Consider the following 18,232-nt stretch of genomic DNA (forward strand, 5'->3'; position numbering starts at 1 on the left):
GAATCGAGGTTTAGGGTTAGGCTTAGGGTCAGGAATGGCTTTTGGGTTAGAATCCAGTGCATTTAGGCTTAGGGATAGTGTTGAATTTGACGATTTAGTGTTAGGGTTAGAATCGAGCACATTTAGGGGTAGAGTTTTGGTTAGAATTCGTTAGGGTTAGGATTAGTGTTAGGGGTAGGGGTAGGGTTAGAGTGCATTTAGGGGTAGGGGTAGGGGTAGGGTTACAGTGCATTTAGGGGTAGGGTAGGGGTAGGATTAGGGTTAGGGTTTGTGTTGGTAGAATCGAAGTTTAGAGTTAGGTTTAGTGTCACGATTGTCTTTTGGGTTACAGTCGAGTGCATTTATGGTTAGGATAAGTGTTGAGATTGACGATTTTGTGTTAGGCTTAGAATCGAGCACATTAGGGTTAGAGTTATGGTTAGAATCCACTGCATTCAGGCTTAGCGTTAGGGTTAGGGTTATTAGGGTCAGGATTAGAATTGAGAGCACTGAAGGATAGTGTTAGGGTTAGACTTAGGTTTAGGGTTAGGTTTCGTAGAATTGAGGGTTAGGGTTAGGGTTAGGGTTAGGGTTAGAATCAAGCGCATTTTTAGTGTTAGGGGTTGGGTTAGGGTTAGGGTTAGAGTGCATATAGAGGTAGGGATAGGAGTAGGGTTAGGATTAGGGTTAGGGTTTGTGTTGGTAGAATCGAGGTTTTGGGTTAGGCTTAGGGTCAGGAGAGCATTGTGGATCATAATTCAGAGCATTTAGGCTTAGGGTTAGTGTTGAAATTGATGATTTCGTTTTAGCGTTAGAATCAAGCACATTTAGGGATAGAGTTAAGGTTAGAATTCAGTGCATTTAGGGTTTCTGGTTAGCCTTAGGGTTAGGGTTAGGGTTAGGGTTAGGCTTGGGTTTAGGGTCAGGGTTAGAATCGAGAGCATTTAAGGATAGTGCTAGGGTTAGAGTTAGGTTTAGGGTTAGCTTTCGTAGAATCGAGGGTTAGGCTTCGGGTCAGGCTTAGGGTGAGGGTTAGGGTTAGAATCAAGCACAGTTTTAGTGTTAGCGTTCGGGTGAGGGTTAGGGTTAAAGTGCTTTTAGGGCTAGTGATAGGGGTAGGGTGAGGATTAGGGTTAAGGTTTCTGTTGGTAGAATCGAGGTTTAGGTTTAGGCTTAGGGTCAGGATTGCATTTTGGATCTGAATCGAGTGTATTGAGGCTTTGGGTTAGTGTTCAAATTGACGATTTAGTGTTAGGGTTTGAAGCGAGCACATTTAGGGGTAGAGTTATGGTTAGAATTCAGTGCATTTAGGGTTAGGATTAGGGTTAGGGTTAGGGTTAGGGTCAGGGTTAAAATCGAGAGCATTTAAGGAGAGTGCTAGGGTCAGAGTTAGGTTTAGCGTTCGATATCGTAGAATCGAGGGTTAGGCTTAAGGTTAGGCTTAGGCTTAGGGTTAGGGTTAGAATCAGGCGCATTTTTAGTGTTTTGGTTTTCCTTACGGTATGGCTTAGAGTGCATTTAGGGGTAGGGGTAGGAGTAGGGTTAGGATTAGGGTTAAGGTTTGTGTTGGTAGAATCGAGGTTTAGGGTTAGGCTTAGGGTCAGGAATGGCTTTTGGGTTAGAATCCAGTGCATTTAGGCTTAGGGATAGTGTTGAATTTGACGATTTAGTGTTAGGCTTAGAATCTAGCACATTTAGGGGTAGAGTTTTGGTTAGAATTCGTTAGGGTTAGGGTTAGTGTTAGGGGTAGGGGTAGGGTTAGAGTGCATTTAGGGGTAGGGGTAGGGGTAGGGTTACAGTGCATTTAGGGGTAGGGGTAGGGGTAGGGTTACAGTGCATTTAGGGGCAGAGGTAGGGGTAGGGTTAGGGTTAGAGTTAGGGTTTGTGTTGGTAGAATCGAAGTTTAGAGTTAGGTTTAAGGTCACGATTGCCTTTTGGGTTACAGTCGAGTGCATTTAGGGTTAGGGTTAGTGTTGAGATTGACGATTTAGTGTGAGGCTCAGAATCGAGCACATTAGGGTTAGAGTTATGGTTAGAATCCACTGCATTCAGTCTTAGCGTTAGGGTTAGGGTTATTAGGGTCAGGATTAGAATTGAGAGCATTTAAGGATAGTGTTAGGGTTAGAGTTAGGTTTAGTGTTGGTTTCGTAGAATTGAGGGTTAGGGTTAGGGTTAGTATTAGGGTTAGAATCAAGCGCATTTTTAGTGTTAGGGGTTGGGTTAGGGTTAGGGTTAGAGTGCATATAGAGGTAGGGATAATAGTAGGTTTAGGATTAGGGTTAGGGTTTGTGTTGGTAGAATCGAGGTTTTGGGTTAGGCTTAGGGTCAGGAGAGCATTGTGGATCATAATTCAGAGCATTTAGGCTTAGGGTTAGTGTTGAAATTGATGATTTCGTTTTAGCGTTAGAATCAAGCACATTTAGGGATAGAGTTATGGTTAGAATTCAGTGCATTTAGGGTTTCTGGTTAGGGTTAGGGTTAGGGTTAGGGTTAGGCTTGGGTTTAGGGTCAGGGTTAGAATCGAGAGCATTTAAGGATAGTGCTAGGGTTAGAGTTAGGTTTAGGGTTAGCTTTCGTAGAATCGAGGGTTAGGCTTCGGTTCAGGCTTAGGGTGAGGGTTAGGGTTAGAATCGAGCACAGTTTTAGTGTTAGCGTTCGGGTGAGGGTTAGGGTTAAAGTGCTTTTAGGGCTAGTGATAGGGGTAGGGTGAGGATTAGGGTTAAGTTTTCTGTTGGTGGAATCGAGGTTTAGGTTTAGGCTTAGGGTCAGGATTGCATTTTGCATCAGAATCGAGTGTATTGAGGCTTAAGGTTAGTGTTGAAATTGACGACTTAGTGTTAGGGTTAGAAACGAGCACATTTAGGGTTAGAGTTATGGTGAGAATTCGTTTAGTTAGTATTAGAGTTTTTTTCGTAGAATCGAGGTTTAGTGTTAGGTTTTGTGTCAGGATTGCATTTTGGTTAGAATAGAGTGCATTTGGGCTTAGGGTTAGTGTTGAAATTGACGAGTTAGTGTTAGGGTTAGAAACGAGCACATTTAAGGTTAGAGTTATGGTGAGAATTTGTTATAGTTAGTATTAGAGTTTTTTTCGTAGAATCGAGCTCTAGAGATAGGCTTAGTGTTAGGATTTCATTTTGCTTTGAATAGAGTGCATTTAGGCTTAAGGTTAGTGTTGAAATTGACGACTTACTGTTAGGGTTAGAAACGAGCACATTTAGGGTTAGAGTTATGGTGAGAATTTGTATAGTTAGTATTAGAGTTTTTTCGTAGAATCGAGGTTTAGGGTTAGGCATAGTGTCAGGATTATATTTTGATTAGAATAGAGTGAATTTGGGCTTAGGGTTAGTGTTGAAATTGACGATTTAGTGTTAGGGTTAGAAACGAGCACATTTAGGGTTAGAGTTATGGTGAGAATTTGGTATAGTTAGTATTAGAGTTTTTTCTTAGAATCGAGGTTTAGCGTTAGGCATAGTGTCAGGATTGCATTTTGCTTAGAATAGAGTGCATTTAGGCTTAGGGTTAGTGTTGAAATTGACGAGTGAGTGTTAGGGTTAGAAACGAACACATTTAGGGTTAGAGTTACTGTTAGAATTCGTTTGGGTTAGGGCTAGGGTTTTTGTTCGTAGAATCGAGGTTTAGTGTTAGGTTTTGTGTCAGGATTGCATTTTGGTTAGAATAGAGTGCATTTGGGCTTAGGGTTAGTGTTGAAATTGACGACTTAGTGTTAGGGTTAGAAACGAGCACATTTAGGGTTAGAGTTATGGTGAGAATTTGTTACAGTTAGTATTAGAGTTTTTTTCGTAAATCGAGGTTTAGGGTTAGGCATAGTGTCAGGATTATATTTTGCTTAGAATAGAGAGCATTTGGTCTTAGGGTTAGTGTTGAAATTGACGAGTTAGTGTTAGGGTTAGAAACGAGCACATTTAGGGTTAGAGTTATGGTGAGAATTTGGTATAGTTAGTATTAGAGTTTTTTTCGTAGAATCGAGGTTTAGGGTTAGGCATACTGTCAGGATGACATTTTGCTTAGAATAGAGTGCCTTTGGGCTTAGGGTTAGTGTTGAAATTGACGACAGTGTTACGGTTAGAAACGAGCACATTTAGGGTTAGAGTTATGGTGAGAATTTGTTATAGTTAGTATTAGAGTTTTTTTCGTAGAGTCGAAGTGTAGGGTTAGGTATACTGTCAGGATTGCCTTTTGCTTAGAATAGAGTGCATTTGGGCTTAGGGTTAGGGTTGAAATTGACGAGTTAGTGTTAGGGTTAGAAACGAGCACATTTAGGGTTAGAGTTATGGTGAGAATTTGTTTAGTTAGTATTAGAGTTTTTTTCGTAGAATCGAGGTCTAGGGATAGACTTAGTGTCAGGATTGCATTTTGGTTAGAATAGAGTGCATTTAGGCTTAGGGTTAGTGTTGAAATTGACGAGTGAGTGTTCGGGTTAGAAACGAACACATTTACCGTTAGAGTTACTGTTAGAATTCGTTTGGGTTAGGGCTAGGGTTTTTGTTCGTAGAATCGAGGTTTAGTGTTAGGTTTTGTGTCAGGATGGCATTTTGCTTAGAATAGAGTGCATTTGGGCTTAGGGTTAGTGTTGAAATTGACGAGTTATTGTTAGGGTTAGAAACGAGCACATTTAGGGTTAGAGTTATGGTGAGAATTCGTTTAGTTAGTATTAGACTTTTTTTCATAGAATCGAGGTTTATGGTTAAGCTTAGTGTCAGGATTTCATTTTGGTTAGAATAGAGTGCATTTAGGCTTAAGGTTAGTGTTGAAATTGACGAGTTAGTGTTAGGGTTAGAAACGAGCACATTTAGGGTTAGAGTTATGGTGAGAATTTGTTATAGTTAGTATTAGAGTTTTTTTTCGTAGAATCGAGGTTTAGGGTTAGGCATACTGTCAGGATTGCATTTTGCTTAGAATAGAGTGCATTTGGGCTTAGGGTTAGTGTTGAAATTGACGAGTTAGTGTTAGGGTTAGAAACGAGCACATTTAGGGTTAGAGTTCTGGTGAGAATTTGTTTAGTTAGTATTAGAGTTTTTTTTCATAGAATAGATGTTTAGGGTTAGGCTTAGTGTCAGGATTGCATTTTGGTTAAAATAGAGTGAATTTAGAATTAGGGTTAGTGTTGAAATTGACGAGTTGTGTTAGGGTTAGAAACGAGCACATTTAGGGTTAGAGTTATGGTGAGAATTTGTTATAGTTAGTATTAGAGTTTTTTCTTAGAATCGAGGTTTAAGGTTAGGCATAGTGTCAGGATTGCATTTTGCTTAGAATAGAGTGCATTTAGGCTTAGGGTTAGTGTTGAAATTGACGAGTGAGTGTTAGGGTTAGAAACGAGCACATTTAGGGTTAGAGTTATGGTGAGAATTTGTTATAGTTAGTATTAGAGTTTTATTTCGTAGATTCGAGGTCTATGGTTAGGCTTAGTGTCAGGACTGCATTTTGGTTAGAATAGATTGCATTTAGGCTTAGGGTTAGTGTTCAAATTGACAACTTAGTGTTAGGGTTAGAAACGAGCACATTTAGGGTTAGAGTTATGGTGAGAATTAGTTATAGTTAGTATTAGAGTTTTTTTCGTAGAATCGAGGTTTAGTGTTAGGTTTTGTGTCAGGATTGCATTTTGGTTAGAATAGAGTGCATTTGGGCTTAGGGTTAGTGTTGAAATTGACGACTTAGTGTTAGGGTTAGAAACGAGCACATTTAGGGTTAGAGTTATGGTGAGAATTTGTTACAGTTAGTATTAGAGTTTTTTTCGTAAATCGAGGTTTAGGGTTAGGCATAGTGTCAGGATTATATTTTGCTTAGAATAGAGAGCATTTGGTCTTAGGGTTAGTGTTGAAATTGACGAGTTAGTGTTAGGGTTAGAAACGAGCACATTTAGGGTTAGAGTTATGGTGAGAATTTGGTATAGTTAGTATTAGAGTTTTTTTCGTAGAATCGAGGTTTAGGGTTAGGCATACTGTCAGGATTGCATTTTGCTTAGAATAGAGTGCCTTTGGGCTTAGGGTTAGTGTTGAAATTGACGACAGTGTTACGGTTAGAAACGAGCACATTTAGGGTTAGAGTTATGGTGAGAATTTGTTATAGTTAGTATTAGAGTTTTTTTCGTAGAGTCGAGGTGTAGGGTTAGGTATACTGTCAGGATTGCCTTTTGCTTAGAATAGAGTGCATTTGGGCTTAGGGTTAGGGTTGAAATTGACGAGTTAGTGTTAGGGTTAGAAACGAGCACATTTAGGGTTAGAGTTATGGTGAGAATTTGTTTAGTTAGTATTAGAGTTTTTTTCGTAGAATCGAGGTCTAGGGATAGACTTAGTGTCAGGATTGCATTTTGGTTAGAATAGAGTGCATTTAGGCTTAGGGTTAGTGTTGAAATTGACGAGTGAGTGTTCGGGTTAGAAACGAACACATTTACCGTTAGAGTTACTGTTAGAATTCGTTTGGGTTAGGGCTAGGGTTTTTGTTCGTAGAATCGAGGTTTAGTGTTAGGTTTTGTGTCAGGATGGCATTTTGCTTAGAATAGAGTGCATTTGGGCTTAGGGTTAGTGTTGAAATTGACGAGTTATTGTTAGGGTTAGAAACGAGCACATTTAGGGTTAGAGTTATGGTGAGAATTCGTTTAGTTAGTATTAGACTTTTTTTCATAGAATCGAGGTTTATGGTTAAGCTTAGTGTCAGGATTTCATTTTGGTTAGAATAGAGTGCATTTAGGCTTAAGGTTAGTGTTGAAATTGACGAGTTAGTGTTAGGGTTAGAAACGAGCACATTTAGGGTTAGAGTTATGGTGAGAATTTGTTATAGTTAGTATTAGAGTTTTTTTCGTAGAATCGAGGTTTAGGGTTAGGCATACTGTCAGGATTGCATTTTGCTTAGAATAGAGTGCATTTGGGCTTAGGGTTAGTGTTGAAATTGACGAGTTAGTGTTAGGGTTAGAAACGAGCACATTTAGGATTAGAGTTCTGGTGAGAATTTGTTTAGTTAGTATTAGAGTTTTTTTTCATAGAATAGATGTTTAGGGTTAGGCTTAGTGTCAGGATTGCATTTTGGTTAAAATAGAGTGAATTTAGAATTAGGGTTAGTGTTGAAATTGACGAGTTGTGTTAGGGTTAGAAACGAGCACATTTAGGGTTAGAGTTATGGTGAGAATTTGTTATAGTTAGTATTAGAGTTTTTTCTTAGAATCGAGGTTTAAGGTTAGGCATAGTGTCAGGATTGCATGTTGCTTAGAATAGAGTGCATTTAGGCTTAGGGTTAGTGTTGAAATTGACGAGTGAGTGTTAGGGTTAGAAACGAGCACATTTAGGGTTAGAGTTATGGTGAGAATTTGTTATAGTTAGTATTAGAGTTTTTTCTTAGAATCGAGGTTTAGGGTTAGGCATAGTGTCAGGACTGCATTTTGCTTAGAATAGAGTGCATTTAGGCTTAGGGTTAGTGTTGAAATTGACGAGTGAGTGTTAGGGTTAGAAACGAACACATTTAGGGTTAGAGTTACTGTTAGAATTCGTTTGGGTTAGGGCTAGGGTTTTTGTTCGTAGAATCGAGGTTTAGTGTTAGGTTTTGTGTCAGGATTGCATTTTGGTTAGAATAGAGTGCATTTGGGCTTAGGGTTAGTGTTGAAATTGACGACTTAGTGTTAGGGTTAGAAACGAGCACATTTAGGGTTAGAGTTATGGTGAGAATTTGTTACAGTTAGTATTAGAGTTTTTTTCGTAGAATCGAGGTTTAGGGTTAGGCATACTGTCAGGATTGCATTTTGCTTAGAATAGAGTGCCTTTGGGCTTAGGGTTAGTGTTGAAATTGACCACAGTGTTACGGTTAGAAACGAGCACATTTAGGGTTAGAGTTATGGTGAGAATTTGTTATAGTTAGTATTAGAGTTTTTTTCGTAGAATCGAGGTTTAAGGTTAGGCATACTGTCAGCATTGCATTTTGCTTAGAATAGAGTGCCTTTGGGCTTAGGGTTAGTGTTGAAATTGACGAGTTGTGTTAGGGTTAGAAACGAGCACATTTAGGGTTAGAGTTATGGTGAGAATTTGGTATAGTTAGTATTAGAGTTTTTTTCGTAGAATCGAGGTTTAGAGTTAGGCATACTGTCAGGATTGCATTTTGCTTAGAATAGAGTGCCTTTGGGCTTAGGGTTAGTGTTGAAATTGACGACAGTGTTACGGTTAGAAACGAGCACATTTAGGGTTAGAGTTATGGTGAGAATTTGTTATAGTTAGTATTAGAGTTTTTTTCGTAGAGTCGAGGTTTAGGGTTAGGTATACTGTCAGGATTGCCTTTTGCTTAGAATAGAGTGCATTTGGGCTTAGGGTTAGTGTTGAAATTGACGAGTTATTGTTAGGGTTAGAAACGAGCACATTTAGGGTTAGAGTTATGGTGAGAATTCGTTTAGTTAGTATTAGACTTTTTTTCATAGAATCGAGGTTTATGGTTAAGCTTAGTGTCAGGATTTCATTTTGGTTAGAATAGAGTGCATTTAGGCTTAAGGTTAGTGTTGAAATTGACGAGTTACTGTTAGGGTTAGAAACGAGCACATTTAGGGTTAGAGTTATGGTGAGAATTTGTTATAGTTAGTATTAGAGTTTTTTTCGTAGAGTGGAGGTTTAGGGTTAGGCATCCTGTCAGGATTGCATTTTGCTTAGAATAGAGTGCATTTGGGCTTAGGGTTAGTGTTGAAATTGACGAGTTAGTGTTAGGGTTAGAAACGAGCACATTTAGGGTTAGAGTTCTGGTGAGAATTTGTTTAGTTAGTATTAGAGTTTTTTTTCATAGAATAGATGTTTAGGGTTAGGCTTAGTGTCAGGATTGCATTTTGGTTAAAATAGAGTGAATTTAGAATTAGGGTTAGTGTTGAAATTGACGAGTTGTGTTAGGGTTAGAAACGAGCACATTTAGGGTTAGAGTTATGGTGAGAATTTGTTATAGTTAGTACTAGAGTTTTTTCTTAGAATCGAGGTTTAGGGTTAGGCATAGTGTCAGGATTGCATTTTGCTTAGAATAGAGTGCATTTAGGCTTAGGGTTAGTGTTGAAATTGAAGAGTGAGTGTTAGGGTTAGAAACGAACACATTTAGGGTTAGAGTTACTGTTAGAATTCGTTTGGGTTAGGGCTAGGGGTTTTGTTCGTAGAATCGAGGTTTAGTGTTAGGTTTTGTGTCAGGATTGCATTTTGGTTAGAATAGAGTGCATTTGGGCTTAGGGTTAGTGTTGAAATTGACGACTTAGTGTTAGGGTTAGAAACGAGCACATTTAGGATTAGAGTTATGGTGAGAATTTGTTACAGTTAGTATTAGAGTTTTTTTCGTAAATCGAGGTTTAGGGTTAGGCATAGTGTCAGGATTATATTTTGCTTAGATAGAGTGCATTTGGTCTTAGGGTTAGTGTTGAAATTGACGAGTTAGTGTTAGGGTTAGAAACGAGCACATTTAGGGTTAGAGTTATGGTGAGAATTTGTTTAGTTAGTATTAGAGTTTTTTTCGTAGAATCGAGGTCTAGTGTTAGGTTTTGTGTCAGGATGGCATTTTGCTTAGAATAGAGTGCATTTGGGCTTAGGGTTAGTGTTGAAATTGACGAGTTATTGTTAGGGTTAGAAACGAGCACATTTAGGGTTAGAGTTATGGTGAGAATTCGTTTAGTTAGTATTAGAGTTTTTTTCATAGAATCGAGGTTTATGGTTAAGCTTAGTGTCAGGATTTCATTTTGGTTAGAATAGAGTGCATTTAGGCTTAAGGTTAGTGTTGAAATTGACGAGTTAGTGTTAGGGTTAGAAACGAGCACATTTAGGGTTAGAGTTATGGTGAGAATTTGTTATAGTTAGTATTAGAGTTTTTTTCGTAAATCGAGGTTTAGGGTTAGGTTTTGTGTCAGGATTGCATTTTCGTTAGAATAGAGTGCATTTGGGCTTAGGGTTAGTGTTGAAATTGACGACTTAGTGATAGGGTTAGAAACGAGCACATTTAGGATTAGAGTTATGGTGAGAATTTGTTACAGTTAGTATTAGAGTTTTTTTCGTAAATCGAGGTTTAGGGTTAGGCATAGTGTCAGGATTATATTTTGCTTAGATAGAGTGCATTTGGTCTTAGGGTTAGTGTTGAAATTGACGAGTTAGTGTTAGGGTTAGAAACGAGCACATTTAGGGTTAGAGTTATGGTGAGAATTTGGTATAGTTAGTATTAGAGTTTTTTTCGTAGAATCGAGGTTTAGGGTTAGGCATAGTGTCAGGAGTGCATTTTGCTTAGAATAGAGTGCATTTGGGCTTAGGGTTAGTGTTGAAATTGACGAGTTAGTGTTAGGGTTAGAAACGAGCACATTTAGGGTTAGAGTTATGGTGAGAATTTGTTATAGTTAGTATTAGAGTTTTATTTCGTAGATTCGAGGTCTATGGTTAGGCTTAGTGTCAGGACTGCATTTTGGTTAGAATAGATTGCATTTAGGCTTAGGGTTAGTGTTGAAATTGACGAGTTAGTGTTAGGGTTAGAAACGAGCACATTTAGGGTTAGAGTTATGGTGAGAATTTGTTACTGTTAGTATTAGAGTTTTTTTCGTAAATCGAGGTTTAGGGTTAGGCATAGTGTCAGGATTATATTTTGCTTAGAATAGAGAGCATTTGGTCTTAGGGTTAGTGCTGAAATTGACGAGTTAGTGTTAGGGTTAGAAACGAGCACATTTAGGGTTAGAGTTATGGTGAGAATTTGTTATAGTTAGTATTAGAGTTTTTTCTTAGAATCGAGGTTTAGGGTTAGGCATAGTGTCAGGATTGCATTTTGCTTAGAATAGAGTGCATTTAGGCTTAGGGTTAGTGTTGAAATTGACGAGTGAGTGTTAGGGTTAGAAACGAACACATTTAGGGTTAGAGTTACTGTTAGAATTCGTTTGGGTTAGGGCTAGGGTTTTTGTTCGTAGAATCGAGGTTTAGTGTTAGGTTTTGTGTCAGGATTGCATTTTGGTTAGAATAGAGTGCATTTGGGCTTAGGGTTAGTGTTGAAATTGACGACTTAGTGTTAGGGTTAGAAACGAGCACATTTAGGGTTAGAGTTATGGTGAGAATTTGTTACAGTTAGTATTAGAGTTTTTTTCGTAGAATCGAGGTTTAGGGTTAGGCATACTGTCAGGATTGCATTTTGCTTAGAATAGAGTGCCTTTGGGCTTAGGGTTAGTGTTGAAATTGACGACAGTGTTACGGTTAGAAACGAGCACATTTAGGGTTAGAGTTATGGTGAGAATTTGTTATAGTTAGTATTAGAGTTTTTTTCGTAGAATCGAGGTTTAAGGTTAGGCATACTGTCAGCATTGCATTTTGCTTAGAATAGAGTGCCTTTGGGCTTAGGGTTAGTGTTGAAATTGACGAGTTGTGTTAGGGTTAGAAACGAGCACATTTAGGGTTAGAGTTATGGTGAGAATTTGGTATAGTTAGTATTAGAGTTTTTTTCGTAGAATCGAGGTTTAGAGTTAGGCATACTGTCAGGATTGCATTTTGCTTAGAATAGAGTGCCTTTGGGCTTAGGGTTAGTGTTGAAATTGACGACAGTGTTACGGTTAGAAACGAGCACATTTAGGGTTAGAGTTATGGTGAGAATTTGTTATAGTTAGTATTAGAGTTTTTTTCGTAGAGTCGAGGTTTAGGGTTAGGTATACTGTCAGGATTGCCTTTTGCTTAGAATAGAGTGCATTTGGGCTTAGGGTTAGTGTTGAAATTGACGAGTTATTGTTAGGGTTAGAAACGAGCACATTTAGGGTTAGAGTTATGGTGAGAATTCGTTTAGTTAGTATTAGACTTTTTTTCATAGAATCGAGGTTTATGGTTAAGCTTAGTGTCAGGATTTCATTTTGGTTAGAATAGAGTGCATTTAGGCTTAAGGTTAGTGTTGAAATTGACGAGTTACTGTTAGGGTTAGAAACGAGCACATTTAGGGTTAGAGTTATGGTGAGAATTTGTTATAGTTAGTATTAGAGTTTTTTTCGTAGAGTGGAGGTTTAGGGTTAGGCATCCTGTCAGGATTGCATTTTGCTTAGAATAGAGTGCATTTGGGCTTAGGGTTAGTGTTGAAATTGACGAGTTAGTGTTAGGGTTAGAAACGAGCACATTTAGGGTTAGAGTTCTGGTGAGAATTTGTTTAGTTAGTATTAGAGTTTTTTTTCATAGAATAGATGTTTAGGGTTAGGCTTAGTGTCAGGATTGCATTTTGGTTAAAATAGAGTGAATTTAGAATTAGGGTTAGTGTTGAAATTGACGAGTTGTGTTAGGGTTAGAAACGAGCACATTTAGGGTTAGAGTTATGGTGAGAATTTGTTATAGTTAGTACTAGAGTTTTTTCTTAGAATCGAGGTTTAGGGTTAGGCATAGTGTCAGGATTGCATTTTGCTTAGAATAGAGTGCATTTAGGCTTAGGGTTAGTGTTGAAATTGAAGAGTGAGTGTTAGGGTTAGAAACGAACACATTTAGGGTTAGAGTTACTGTTAGAATTCGTTTGGGTTAGGGCTAGGGGTTTTGTTCGTAGAATCGAGGTTTAGTGTTAGGTTTTGTGTCAGGATTGCATTTTCGTTAGAATAGAGTGCATTTGGGCTTAGGGTTAGTGTTGAAATTGACGACTTAGTGTTAGGGTTAGAAACGAGCACATTTAGGATTAGAGTTATGGTGAGAATTTGTTACAGTTAGTATTAGAGTTTTTTTCGTAAATCGAGGTTTAGGGTTAGGCATAGTGTCAGGATTATATTTTGCTTAGATAGAGTGCATTTGGTCTTAGGGTTAGTGTTGAAATTGACGAGTTAGTGTTAGGGTTAGAAACGAGCACATTTAGGGTTAGAGTTATGGTGAGAATTTGTTTAGTTAGTATTAGAGTTTTTTTCGTAGAATCGAGGTCTAGTGTTAGGTTTTGTGTCAGGATGGCATTTTGCTTAGAATAGAGTGCATTTGGGCTTAGGGTTAGTGTTGAAATTGACGAGTTATTGTTAGGGTTATAAACGAGCACATTTAGGGTTAGAGTTATGGTGAGAATTCGTTTAGTTAGTATTAGACTTTTTTTCATAGAATCGAGGTTTATGGTTAAGCTTAGTGTCAGGATTTCATTTTGGTTAGAATAGAGTGCATTTAGGCTTAAGGTTAGTGTTGAAATTGACGAGTTAGTGTTAGGGTTAGAAACGAGCACATTTAGGGTTAGAGTTATGGTGAGAATTTGTTATAGTTAGTATTAGAGTTTTTTTCGTAAATCGAGGTTTAGGGTTAGGTTTTGTGTCAGGATTGCATTTTCGTTAGAATAGAGTGCATTTGGGCTTAGGGTTAGTGTTGAAATTGACGACTTAGTGATAGGGTTAGAAACGAGCACATTTAGGATTAGAGTTATGGTGAGAATTTGTTACAGTTAGTATTAGAGTTTTTTTCGTAAATCGAGGTTTAGGGTTAGGCATAGTGTCAGGATTATATTTTGCTTAGATAGAGTGCATTTGGTCTTAGGGTTAGTGTTGAAATTGACGAGTTAGTGTTAGGGTTAGAAACGAGCACATTTAGGGTTAGAGTTATGGTGAGAATTTGGTATAGTTAGTATTAGAGTTTTTTTCGTAGAATCGAGGTTTAGGGTTAGGCATAGTGTCAGGAGTGCATTTTGCTTAGAATAGAGTGCATTTGGGCTTAGGGTTAGTGTTGAAATTGACGAGTTAGTGTTAGGGTTAGAAACGAGCACATTTAGGGTTAGAGTTCTGGTGAGAATTTGTTTAGTTAGTATTAGAGTTTTTTTTCATAGAATAGATGTTTAGGGTTAGGCTTAGTGTCAGGATTGCATTTTGGTTAAAATAGAGTGAATTTAGAATTAGGGTTAGTGTTGAAATTGACAAGTTGTGTTAGGGTTAGAAACGAGCACATTTAGGGTTAGAGTTATGGTGAGAATTTGTTATAGTTAGTACTAGAGTTTTTTCTTAGAATCGAGGTTTAGGGTTAGGCATAGTGTCAGGATTGCATTTTGCTTAGAATAGAGTGCATTTAGGCTTAGGGTTAGTGTTGAAATTGACGAGTGAGTGTTAGGGTTAGAAACGAACACATTTAGGGTTAGAGTTACTGTTAGAATTCGTTTGGGTTAGGGCTAGGGGTTTTGTTCGTAGAATCGAGGTTTAGTGTTAGGTTTTGTGTCAGGATTGCATTTTCGTTAGAATAGAGTGCATTTGGGCTTAGGGTTAGTGTTGAAATTGACGACTTAGTGATAGGGTTAGAAACGAGCACATTTAGGATTAGAGTTATGGTGAAAATTTGTTACAGTTAGTATTAGAGTTTTTTTCGTAAATCGAGGTTTAGGGTTAGGCATAGTGTCAGGATTATATTTTGCTTAGATAGAGTGCATTTGGTCTTAGGGTTAGTGTTGAAATTGACGAGTTAGTGTTAGGGTTAGAAACGAGCACATTTAGGGTTAGAGTTATGGTGAGAATTTGGTATAGTTAGTATTAGAGTTTTTTTCGTAGAATCGAGGTTTAGGGTTAGGCATACTGTCAGGATTGCATTTTGCTTAGAATAGAGTGCCTTTGGGCTTAGGGTTAGTGTTGAAATTGACGACAGTGTTAGGGTTAGAAACGAGCACATTTAGGGTTAGAGTTCTGGTGAGAATTTGTTTAGTTAGTATTAGAGTTTTTTTCGTAGAATAGATGTTTAGGGTTAGGCTTAGTGTCAGGATTGCATTTTGGTTAAAATAGAGTGAATTTAGAATTAGGGTTAGTGTTGAAATTGACGAGTTGTGTTAGGGTTAGAAACGAGCACATTTAGGGTTAGAGTTATGGTGAGAATTTGTTATAGTTAGTACTAGAGTTTTTTCTTAGAATCGAGGTTTAGGGTTAGGCATAGTGTCAGGATTGCATTTTGCTTAGAATAGAGTGCATTTAGGCTTAGGGTTAGTGTTGAAATTGAAGAGTGAGTGTTAGGGTTAGAAACGAACACATTTAGGGTTAGAGTTACTGTTAGAATTCGTTTGGGTTAGGGCTAGGGGTTTTGTTCGTAGAATCGAGGTTTAGTGTTAGGTTTTGTGTCAGGATTGCATTTTCGTTAGAATAGAGTGCATTTGGGCTTAGGGTTAGTGTTGAAATTGACGACTTAGTGATAGGGTTAGAAACGAGCACATTTAGGATTAGAGTTATGGTGAGAATTTGTTACAGTTAGTATTAGAGTTTTTTTCGTAAATCGAGGTTTAGGGTTAGGCATAGTGTCAGGATTATATTTTGCTTAGATAGAGTGCATTTGGTCTTAGGGTTAGTGTTGAAATTGACGAGTTAGTGTTAGGGTTAGAAACGAGCACATTTAGGGTTAGAGTTATGGTGAGAATTTGGTATAGTTAGTATTAGAGTTTTTTTCGTAGAATCGAGGTTTAGGGTTAGGCATACTGTCAGGATTGCATTTTGCTTAGAATAGAGTGCCTTTGGGCTTAGGGTTAGTGTTGAAATTGACGACAGTGTTACGGTTAGAAACGAGCACATTTAGGGTTAGAGTTATGGTGAGAATTTGTTATAGTTAGTATTAGAGTTTTTTTCGTAGAATCGAGGTTTAGGGTTAGGCATACTGTCAGCATTGCATTTTGCTTAGAATAGAGTGCCTTTGGGCTTAGGGTTAGTGTTGAAATTGACGAGTTGTGTTAGGGTTAGAAACGAGCACATTTAGGGTTAGAGTTATGGTGAGAATTTGGTATAGTTAGTATTAGAGTTTTTTTCGTAGAATCGAGGTTTAGGGTTAGGCATACTGTCAGGATTGCATTTTGCTTAGAATAGAGTGCCTTTGGGCTTAGGGTTAGTGTTGAAATTGACGACAGTGTTAGGGTTAGAAACGAGCACATTTAGGGTTAGAGTTATGGTGAGAATTTGTTATAGTTAGTATTAGAGTTTTTTTCGTAGAGTCGAGGTTTAGGGTTAGGTATACTGTCAGGATTGCCTTTTGCTTAGAATAGAGTGCATTTGGGCTTAGGGTTAGTGTTGAAATTGACGAGTTAGTGTTAGGGTTAGAAACGAGCACATTTAGGGTTAGAGTTATGGTGAGAATTTGTTTAGTTAGTATTAGAGTTTTTTTCGTAGAATCGAGGTCTAGGGATAGACTTAGTGTCAGGATTGCATTTTGGTTAGAATAGAGTGCATTTAGGCTTAGGGTTAGTGTTGAAATTGACGAGTGAGTGTTCGGGTTAGAAACGAACACATTTACCGTTAGAGTTACTGTTAGAATTCGTTTGGGTTAGGGCTAGGGTTTTTGTTCGTAGAATCGAGGTTTAGTGTTAGGTTTTGTGTCAGGATGGCATTTTGCTTAGAATAGAGTGCATTTGGGCTTAGGGTTAGTGTTGAAATTGACGAATTATTGTTAGGGTTAGAAACGAGCACATTTAGGGTTAGAGTTATGGTGAGAATTCGTTTAGTTAGTATTAGACTTTTTTTCATAGAATCGAGGTTTATGGTTAAGCTTAGTGTCAGGATTTCATTTTGGTTAGAATAGAGTGCATTTAGGCTTAAGGTTAGTGTTGAAATTGACGAGTTAGTGTTAGGGTTAGAAACGAGCACATTTAGGGTTAGAGTTATGGTGAGAATTTGTTATAGTTAGTATTAGAGTTTTTTTCGTAGAGTGGAGGTTTAGGGTTAGGTATACTGTCAGGATTGCCTTTTGCTTAGAATAGAGTGCATTTGGGCTTAGGGTTCGTGTTGAAATTGACGAGTTAGTGTTAGGGTTAGAAACGAGCACATTTAGGGTTAGAGTTATGGTGAGAATTTGTTTAGTTAGTATTAGAGGTTTTTTCGTAGAATCGAGGTTTAGGGTTAGGCATACTGTCAGGATTGCATTTTGCTTAGAATAGAGTGCCTTTGGGCTTAGGGTTAGTGTTGAAATTGACGACAGTGTTACGGTTAGAAACGAGCACATTTAGGGTTAGAGTTATGGTGAGAATTTGTTATAGTTAGTATTAGAGTTTTTTTCGTAGAATCGAGGTTTAGGGTTAGGCATACTGTCAGCATTGCATTTTGCTTAGAATAGAGTGCATTTGGGCTTAAGGTTAGTGTTGAAATTGACGACAGTGTTACGGTTAGAAACGAGCACATTTAGGGTTAGAGTTATGGTGAGAATTTGTTATAGTTAGTATTAGAGTTTTTTTCGTAGAGTCGAGGTTTAGGGTTAGGTATACTGTCAGGATTGCCTTTTGCTTAGAATAGAGTGCATTTGGGCTTAGGGTTAGTGTTGAAATTGACGAGTTAGTGTTAGGGTTAGAAACGAGCACATTTAGGGTTAGAGTTATGGTGAGAATTTGTTTAGTTAGTATTAGAGTTTTTTTCGTAGAATCGAGGTCTAGGGATAGACTTAGTGTCAGGATTGCATTTTGGTTAGAATAGAGTGCATTTAAGCTTAGGGTTAGTGTTGAAATTGACGAGTGAGTGTTCGGGTTAGAAACGAACACATTTACCGTTAGAGTTACTGTTAGAATTCGTTTGGGTTAGGGCTAGGGTTTTTGTTCGTAGAATCGAGGTTTAGTGTTAGGTTTTGTGTCAGGATGGCATTTTGCTTAGAATAGAGTGCATTTGGGCTTAGGGTTAGTGTTGAAATTGACGAGTTATTGTTAGGGTTAGAAACGAGCACATTTAGGGTTAGAGTTATGGTGAGAATTCGTTTAGTTAGTATTAGACTTTTTTTCATAGAATCGAGGTTTATGGTTAAGCTTAGTGTCAGGATTTCATTTTGGTTAGAATAGAGTGCATTTAGGCTTAAGGTTAGTGTTGAAATTGACGAGTTAGTGTTAGGGTTAGAAACGAGCACATTTAGGGTTAGAGTTATGGTGAGAATTTGTTATAGTTAGTATTAGAGTTTTTTTCGTAGAATCGAGGTTTAGGGTTAGGCATCCTGTCAGGATTGCATTTTGCTTAGAATAGAGTGCATTTGGGCTTAGGGTTAGTGTTGAAATTGACGAGTTAGTGTTAGGGTTAGAAACGAGCACATTTAGGGTTAGAGTTCTGGTGAGAATTTGTTTAGTTAGTATTAGAGTTTTTTTTCATAGAATAGATGTTTAGGGTTAGGCTTAGTGTCAGGATTGCATTTTGGTTAAAATAGAGTGAATTTAGAATTAGGGTTAGTGTTGAAATTGACGAGTTGTGTTAGGGTTAGAAACGAGCACATTTAGGGTTAGAGTTATGGTGAGAATTTGTTATAGTTAGTATTAGAGTTTTTTCTTAGAATCGAGGTTTAAGGTTAGGCATAGTGTCAGGATTGCATTTTGCTTAGAATAGAGTGCATTTAGGCTTAGGGTTAGTGTTGAAATTGACGAG

This window comes from Notamacropus eugenii, chromosome 6 (genome assembly GCF_028372415.1).
Source record: "Notamacropus eugenii isolate mMacEug1 chromosome 6, mMacEug1.pri_v2, whole genome shotgun sequence".
In the NCBI taxonomy this organism is placed as follows: Eukaryota; Metazoa; Chordata; class Mammalia; order Diprotodontia; family Macropodidae; genus Notamacropus; species Notamacropus eugenii.